Source organism: Lithobates pipiens, unplaced genomic scaffold (assembly GCF_037356315.1).
Source record: "Lithobates pipiens isolate NorthernLeopardFrog02 unplaced genomic scaffold, aLitPip1_a1.2 Scaffold_27, whole genome shotgun sequence".
Lineage (NCBI taxonomy): Eukaryota > Metazoa > Chordata > Amphibia > Anura > Ranidae > Lithobates > Lithobates pipiens.
The window spans coordinates 10,620,092-10,629,185 of record NW_027507788.1 but is presented as its reverse complement, the minus strand read 5'-3'; the positions used below and the strand labels follow the sequence as shown (position 1 = coordinate 10,629,185).

The 9,094-nt window shown below is 43.4% G+C and overlaps 1 long non-coding RNA gene across 1 annotated transcript; it reads right to left on the bottom strand.

The window, feature by feature from the left end:
• Positions 1-1,702: 1,702 nt before the first annotated feature.
• On the bottom strand, positions 1,703-7,397 carry LOC143933502 (uncharacterized). Its single transcript, XR_013263105.1, has 2 exons — positions 6,595-7,397; positions 1,703-2,261 (listed from the first exon to the last, which is right to left on the bottom strand). It is a non-coding gene; the product is annotated as an uncharacterized LOC143933502 (long non-coding RNA).
• Positions 7,398-9,094: the final 1,697 nt, after the last annotated feature.

The following is a 9,094-nucleotide window of genomic DNA, read 5'->3' as shown; positions in this document are numbered from 1 at the left end:
TTTTTTTAAGGCCATTCGGGATATAGGCCGCCTGTCTAGATACAGAACTCAGACTTTTTTTTGAACTTTGCACTGTTGATAAAGTGCCTTGAAAAAGTATTCATACCCCTTTGAAATTTTCTACATTTTGTCATGTTACAACCAAAAACGTAAATGTAATTTATTGGGATTTTATGTGATAGACCAACACAAAGTGGCACATAATTGTGAAGTGGAAGGAAAATAATAAATGATACAAATAAATATGTGAAAAGTGTGTGGGGTGGGGGGGGGGGGCATTTGTATTCAGCCCCTTTTACTCTGATACCCCCTAACTAAAATCTAGTGGAACCAATTACCTTCAGAAGTCACCTAATTAGTAAATAGAGTCCACCTGTGTCTAATTTAATCTCAGTATAAATACAGCTGTTCTGTGAAGCCCTCAGAGGTGTGTTAGAGAACCTTAGTGAACAAACAGCATCGTGAAGGCCAAGGAACACACCAGACAGGTCAAGGATAAAGTTGTGGAGAAGTATAAAGCAGGGTGAGGTTATACACAAATCTCCCAAGCTTTGAACATCTCACAGAGCTCTGTTCAATCCATCATTGGAAAATGGAAAGAGTATGGGCACAACTGCAAACCTACCAAGACATGGCCGTCCACCTAAACTGACCCGGCCGGGCAAGGAGAGCATTCATCAGAGAAGCAGCCAAGAGGTCCATGGTAACTCTGGAGGAGCTGCAGAGATCCACAGCTCAGGGGGGGAGAATCTGTCCACAGGACAACTATTAGGCCGCGTACACACGGGCGAACTGTTCGCCCAACTTTGTCCGCTGAACAGTGTTTGGGCGGACAGTCCGCTCGTGTGTGGGCTTTCAGCGGACAGTTTCAGCGGACAGTTGGACGGACAAGGTTTTTCGGAATTTCCGAAAAACTGTCCGCTGAAACCTTGTTTCAGCGAACAGCCCGCTCGTGTGTAGGCTTGTTCGTCAAACTAAGTTCCGCGCATGCTCAGAAAGGATTTTCACGCCGAAAGCTATAATGCAGTGTATAGGACGTCGTATTTTTCGTCCCGTCGTACGTGCCGTTCACGTCATCGCGCACGGTTTCAGCAAACTGTTCGTCCGTCGTGTGTGGCCATGTCCGTCCATGCTAAGTTTGAGCGGACTGTTTGCCGAAACTGTTTGACGGACAAAGTTGGGCGAACAGTCCGCGCGTGTGTACGCGGCCTTAGTCATGCTCTCCACAAATCTTTGAAGATTTTTATCATTTTCCTTCCACTTCACCATTATGTGCCACTTTGTGTTGGTCTATCACATAAAATCCAAGTAAAATACATTTACGTTTTTAGTTGTAACATGACCAAATGTGGAAAATTTCAAGGGGTATGAATACTTTTTCCTGGCACTGTACTCGGGTAGTGTTTAGTTCTCCAAACTGACCTTTTTCCTTCAGCGGTGTCCTGTTTTTTTTTTTTTCTTCGATTTACAGTGCAAACTCTGCCATGACCTTGTCAATGCCGAATACTTGCCTCTTGTCTGCCGTGTATACCGTACTCTCTTATCGCTGCCTCCCGTCCATGCTGAGCAGGCGTGGTGAAAGGGGAATTCGCTGGCCATGTGCCGAGCTAATGCAATCTGTAAATATTTCCACAACCTAAACATTAGCAATATCATAGACCTCAAAAGTCCCTGTTAATAGTATATGCGCACACCCCAGACATTTCGCTTTATTCTTTTTATTTATTCAGTCTTTGCGTGTAGAAGATTTTAGCGCAATACAGTGTTCAGAGAAAACAGGAAAAAATAAGCACAGCGTACAGGAGGTCTTACAATTTGTCAGGACGATAATGGAGGATACCATACATCGGCATACACTATATTCACAAAGCAAGGTCCATAAAGACATGGATGTAGGTAAAAGCGGTGTAACAGAGTTTACAACCACTACTAACCGACTCCATTTAATGTTTAATCCAATCTTGAATTCTTGCAACGACTGAAGAAATGAAATTGTATCGATTTATTTTTCTCATTTTGAAGGTCATATCAATACAGCAGGTCGGAAGGATGCAAGTTAGCCATTTTTTAGGGGGTCCTCTGAATTTTTAAGAAACCATTTTTTAGGTTTATAAGGAGGACGATGGTTAACTTAATCTGAGTACGATGATGACAATGTAACATACGACTCCAAATATCAGAGACAAAAAATTAAACAAGAACGCTTTGCTGGAGTATCTTCTTGCTGAGGTCCAGTCCTGCTTTGACACGGCGTCGCTTGTCTGCGGAAGATGATAGAATATAGTCACTTTAAGAGGATGCAACTGCAACATTTTTTATTTTTTTTTGCCTAGAGCAGGGATGGCGAACCTTGGCACCCCAGATGTTTTGGAACTACATGTCCCATGATGCTCATGCACTCTGCAGTGTAGTTGAGCATCATGGGAAATGTAGTTCCAAAACATCTGGGGTGCCGAGGTTCTCCATCGCTGGCCTAGAGCAAGGGAGGATTACAACTCCTGTGTTTTTTTTGTTTTTTTTTGCCATCTGTGTTTCATTGAGGAGACTTCACTTCCGGTCCCATAGCCAAAACGGGAATCCATGGTTGTCCTCAGGGTCACCAGAACTAGTGTCCCCATTGGAACATATCCCCTCTATTGCTCTTTGGGGGACAACCTAACATTTGGATTTTATTTTTTTTATTCTTTTACGATAACGGTAACCAGCACGCATTGAGAGTGCAAATCTCCTTAATGGGGGCACAGACAGTAATACAATCCTGACAGGGGTTCTAATTACTCTCCACTCCATCCAAAACTAAAAAAAAACATGTTTGCTTTTAGTTGACTCATTAATGGCAAGAAGGAACGTTCTGGTGAAGAATTGTTTAAAAAAAAATGCAGATTGTTCTCAACTTTTTTACACTCAAGTTAGGATGGATCCCTGGAATGAATTATTGCACATCAAACTAGAAAGTTTCCACAGAAACTGGTGGACTTTATACTACTGGTGGCCAAGCAAACCACTGTCCATACATGGAAAATGCAGACTATTCCATAGAAGAATTAAACAAAGAGTGAATGGGTTTCTGCTTAATGAACAACTCTTGCATTCTCACGACACATTTATGAGAGTGTGGATGCTTTGGCTTGCCAACAACCAATAAATATTATGACCCATCTGATATTTCATGGGCACCCCATGGGCTGATGCTTATTATCATCCTTGCCCCTTTCCCTTCATCCCAACACCCTCCACCATGACCCATCTGCTTGTTCATGGTCACCCCAGATGCTGATGTCTATCACCCTTGCCCCTTTCCACTTCCTTTCCTTTCCCTTCCTTCCAACCCCCTCCACCATGACCCATCTGATATTTCATGGGCACCCCAGATGCTAATGTCTATCACCCTTGCCCCTTTCCACTTCCTTTCCTTTCCCTTCCTTCCAACCCCCTCCACCATGACCCATAGGATAGTTCATGGTCACCCCAAGTGCTGATGCTTACCACCCTTGCCCCTTCCCACTTCCCTCCCTTTCCCTTCCTCACACCCCTCCCCCTCCACCATGACCCATCTGATATTTCATGGTCAACCCAGGGGCTGTCAGTTATCACCCTTCCCCATTTCACTTTCCTCACTTTCCTCTCCTCCCAACCCCTTCCACCATGACCCATCTGATATTTATTTGGCACCCCAATGGCTGTCACTTACCACTCTTCCCCCTTCCCTCCCTTTACCCTCCTCCCAACCCCCTCTACAATGACCCAGCTGATATTTCATGGACACCCCAGGGGCTGTCACTTATCACCCTTCCCACTTCCCTTCCTTTACCCTCCTCCCACTTTGTGTCAACCTCTCTTATATCCACCCTTCCCACACCCACCTCCAATCTGCCTTTCTCTTAGTTCTCTTCCCTTTTTTTTTCTCTACCCTTAACACCTAGATTACCAAGTATATCTTACATCAGCTACCATACAGTTCACATTGCAAACCGAAAAACAGCTAAGAACACTAATGCAACCCCTCTTGTGTCACTCTTCCCTTTACCATTCACAGCCCCTTCTTCTACCACTCTTATATTCTCTCCTCTATTACCTAGATTACCCAGGACAACCTATATCACCTACCATACAGCTAACATACGGCCCTCCATATTGGGGCCAAAAACCACAAGGAACACTAATCCAACCCACCTCCTCTTCATGTCACTCTTCCTCTCCACCATTCACACACCCATCTTCATTCATTCTACCCCTCCCTTATTCTCTTCATTTTCTTATCTCTCCCCCGAGCACCTAGATTACCCAGGGCAATCTAAATTACGAACCGTACAACTCCCACACAGAACTTCAAATTGCAAACTGAAAACCACTAGGAACATTAATGCAACCCCTGCTTGAGTCACTCTTCCTTCCCACCATTCGCAGTCCCTTCTCCCATCTACCCCTCCAATGTTCTCTTAGTATTTTCTTCTTTTCCCCTATCACCTAGATTACCCAGGACAACCTATATCACCTACCATACAGCTAACATATGGCCCTCCACATTGGGACCAAAAACCACAAGGAACACTAATCCAACCCACCTCCTCTTCGTGTCAATCTTCCTCTCCACCATTCCCACACCAATCTCCATTCTACCCCTCCCTTATTCTCTTCATTTTCTTCTCTCTCCCCCGAGCCCCTAGATTACCCAGGACAACCTTTATTACTAACCGTACAACTCCCACACAGAACTTCAAATTGCAAACTGAAGACCACTAGGAACACTAATGCAACCCCTGCTTGAGTCACTCTTCCTTCTCATCATTCACAGCCCCTTCTCCCATCTACCCCTCCAATGTTCTCTTAGTATTTTTTTCTTTTCCCCTATCACCCAGATTACCCAGGACAACCTATATCACCTACCATACAGCTAACATACGGCCCTCCACATTGGGGCCAAAAACCACAAGGAACACTATATTACTAACCGTACAACTCCCACACAGAACTTCAAATTGCAAACTGAAGACCATTAGGAACACTAATGCAACCTCTGCTTGAGTCACTCTTCCCTTCCACCATTCACACTTCCATCTTCATTCCAACCCTCTCTTGATCTCTTAGTTCTCTTCTTTCTCCCCCTTAGCACTTTGATTACACAGGACAACCTACATCACCAACCGTACAGTTCCCGTATGAAACTTCACACTGAAAACTAAAAACCACTAGGAACTCTAATGCAACCCCTGCTTGAGTCACTCTTCCTTCCCACCATTCACAGCCCCTTCTCCCATCTACTCCTTCAAAGTTCTCTTAGTATTTTTTTATTTTCCCCTATCACCTAGATTACCCAGGACAACCTACAGTACATCACCAACTGTACGGCTCCCATACGGCACTCCGCATTGGAGCCAAAAACCACAATGAACACTAATTCAACCCCCCTTTATTTCTTGTCACTCTTTCTCTCCACCATTCACAACCCAATCTCTTTTTTTTATTTTTTTCACTCACCATAGCACCTAGATTACCCCGGACAACCTCTATCGCCTACCATACTTCTCTCATAATGCACCCCACATTGGAACCAATCAAAAACCAAGCCTGACACCAATCCAAGCCCCTCTTTTCTTCGGGTCACTCCTCCTTTTCACTATTCACAGCCCCATCTCCAATCTACCTCTCCTCCTGTATAATCTTAGTAAATTTTTCTTTTTTTTTCTTGCCCTTAGCACCTAGATTACCCAATACAACCTATATCACCTACAGACAGTTCCTATACGGCATTCCACTTCGGAACCAAAAACCACAAGGAACACAAATCCAACCCCCCTCCTCTTTCATATCACTCTTCTTTTTCCACAATTCAGAACCCCCTCTCCACTCTACCCCTCCTGTATACTCTTAGTACTTTTTCTTTTTTTCTCTCCCCCTAGCACTTAGATTAGCCAGGACAACCTATATCACCATACGGTAATTCACATGGTAACCATGAACCACTAATCCAAACGAATAGGGTTTTTATTTGACGCTCCTGCCAGCTACTAGTAAAATTATGAAAGCATTCCCTCATATCCTATTGGTTCACCCAGAGCATTCACTTTCTTATGTAGCGCCCTGGTGTTTAGGCAGGGTTACTCCTAATTGTACCTGCCAGGTATAGCTACCTTGGCTAATTGTTGAGGATCAATTGATTTCACTCTATGTCTGTAATTGCTGCACTTCTCTCTTTTGCCGGTGGCCGGGTACCTGGTGGCATTAGATATGAAAAGGGGCAATGCAAGGTCAGATTATGAGTATATGGGGTTTCCCAGCCAATGGGCAGGGGTTTTCTTAAATCCTGCTGGGAGAACCTATATATTTGGGTGGACCCAGGTGATCGCTGTTCTGTGCCACCTGGACGGCTGTCCGGATGTAAGTGTGTTATATTGCCTGCTGCTAGGCTCCTGAAGTTCACTGGATTTCTGGCAGGATCAACAGGCATTGCCTGTACTTGCAGGGTTTTTTAAAGAGACAAAGCATGAGGAAATGTGCATGTATGACTGAGATGTACATTTTTCTTTTTTTTTTGCTTTGCCAGACATACACTTTAAAGTTTAACCTACTTCCAATATAGGACCGCGCTCTTACCTTGCTGGAGAAAACAACGGCAACGATTCCAAGAGGGCAAAAACAAAAGAGCAGACTTAGGATTGACCAGCAAATATAATCTTTTGGCCTGGACATCATCACTGCAGTAGGCTGGGTAGCAGCAATGGGGGGATTGGTTTCCTGGTAGACAGTGTATTGCTGCTGAGATCCAAAAACTGTAGCGGTTGGATACGGTGGTTGAGTTTGATACTGAGGGTGGGGTCCAGGAGCTGTAGTTATGGGATATGGAGGCATATTAGTAGGTGGATAGTAAGGCTGAGGAGCCATAGGTGTGGTGTACAGAGGCTGCTGTTGAGTCAAGTTGGCTGGAACGTTTGAATAGTAGGTTGGGTAGGTACCAGGTGGGTGAGCCGTTACGACCTGGGAGGCTGGATAAGCAGTGTGGTGCATAACAGGTGGTTGGCCTTGTGGCATCGATGTTGTTGGGTAGGGTGGAGGAGCTAGATTGCCCGGAGGTGCAGGAGATATTGAAGTTGGATAGTTGGGCTGGAAGTCCTGAACTTGGTTGGGTGGAAGCTCTTGAGAAGTTGTTTCCGTTGCATGTGGAGGTAAATTCTGTTCCTGGTGGCTGACTTCAGACGGTTCCTGCATCGTTCAAGTGGTTTTAAGAGACTTCTACCGCCTTTACCTCTTTTGCCTCCACAGAAGGTCACCTAGAGTCCTTCAAGACGAACTGACCAGCACAAAATGAGGAAATCTTTTACTGTTCAGCTTACAGATTATAGTTTCCACATCAAATAAACGTCTTTAAAAGTGCAAGGGCCTCCATATAGAGTAAAACATACCAACTGCAGGAAGCCAAAAGATGTTAGGCAAGAATCTCCATACAGAGTAAGGCTTACCGACTACAGGAAGCCAAACCTGGTTGGGCAACCATGTTGTAATGTCCATAATGTGTGGAAATTGGACATGTAAAGTAATAGTAGTCGGTTTAATGTGTTCTTTCTGCATTGTGAAGAATTTCCATTTGATTTAAAACACGTTTACATTTTTTTTGTCTTCACGGGTTTAACCAAAGCTCACAAATTAAGAGTATCACCTCTGGTAAGTATTATTAATAGTCAGTACCATCATCCACAAGTCAATATATCCAGGAAAAAATAAAAAGTTCTTTTGGGGTAAGGCTCGGTTCACACCATACGCGGCACGACTTGCCGCGACCTGCCGCGACCTCAGCGGCGACTTGCAAAACGACTTCTGTATAGAAGTCAATGGAGGTCGCCGCAAAAGTAGTACAGGAACCTTTTTTCTAAGTTGGAGCGACTCGAGTCGCTCCTATTAGAACGGTTCCGTAGTACAGAACGGGGGCGACTTGTCAGGCGGCGAAGTCGCCTGGACAAGTCGCCCCTGTGTGAACCGAGCCTAAGGGTACCAAGGATAGCTGCTTGTACTAATCCTAAAGGTAAATCCCCCCCCAAAAAATTTTTTTAGAAAATTGGACTATATCGGTACTATCAGAAAAGAAAACAAATAACATTTAAAATATCATCTTATTTAATAAACATATAAAAACTACAAAAGACAAACAACACCTATATTAAAATACAGATTATGCATATCAAAGTAATGGCGTCTTTAATAACTTCTCCAAAAAATGGGAAATTCAAAAAGCACATTGGGGGTCTCCTCTACTAGTTTTGCGGTATAAAGGCCGCTTCCTCAGGAGGATATCTATACAAAATATAATAATTAATATAAAACAATTTAACAAGCAATAACAAAATATAAACAAACATAGTAATCAATAATAATCATTCCATAAAGAGGGAACAAAAGAATCAGCTCACACCTGAATTCAGGAGGATGGACTACACACAACGGGATTCCCATATATATCTCCCCCACGGCGGACATAGGGGATTGGCCCAATGGCCCTAGGGGAGGAGAGGAAAACAGACTTCTATAAAAATAAAAATAAAAGATTCAATTTCTTGATGTTTAATTATTAATTATATGGTCTATCAATTAAAGATCACTGAATTGTGTTTAATGACTGGCTCTATATTGCGGTTCCATACAGGTATCATGTGCAGTCAGGTAGTATGAATGGATTACCACCAATGTAAATCTGCAGATATAAGTAAGGCATATGCCATAATGAGCCAGGTGAACAACAATAGCATCTAGTGTTAAACATATAGAGAATAATTTTTTTTTTTTCTTATAGAAGTCTGTTTTCCTCTCCTCCACTAGGGCCGTTGGGCCAATCCCCCATGTCCGCCGTGGGGGAGATATATATGGGAATCCCGTTGTGTGTAGTCCATCCTCCTGAATTCAGGTGTGAGCTGATTCTTTTGTTCCCTCTTTATGGAATGATTATTATTGATTACTATGTTTCTTTATATTTTGTTATTGCTTGTTCAATTGTTTTATATTAATTATTATATTTTGTATAGATATCCTCCTGAGGAAGCGGCCTTTATACCGCGAAACTAGTAGAGGAGACCCCCATGCGCTTTTTGAATTTCCCATTTTTTGG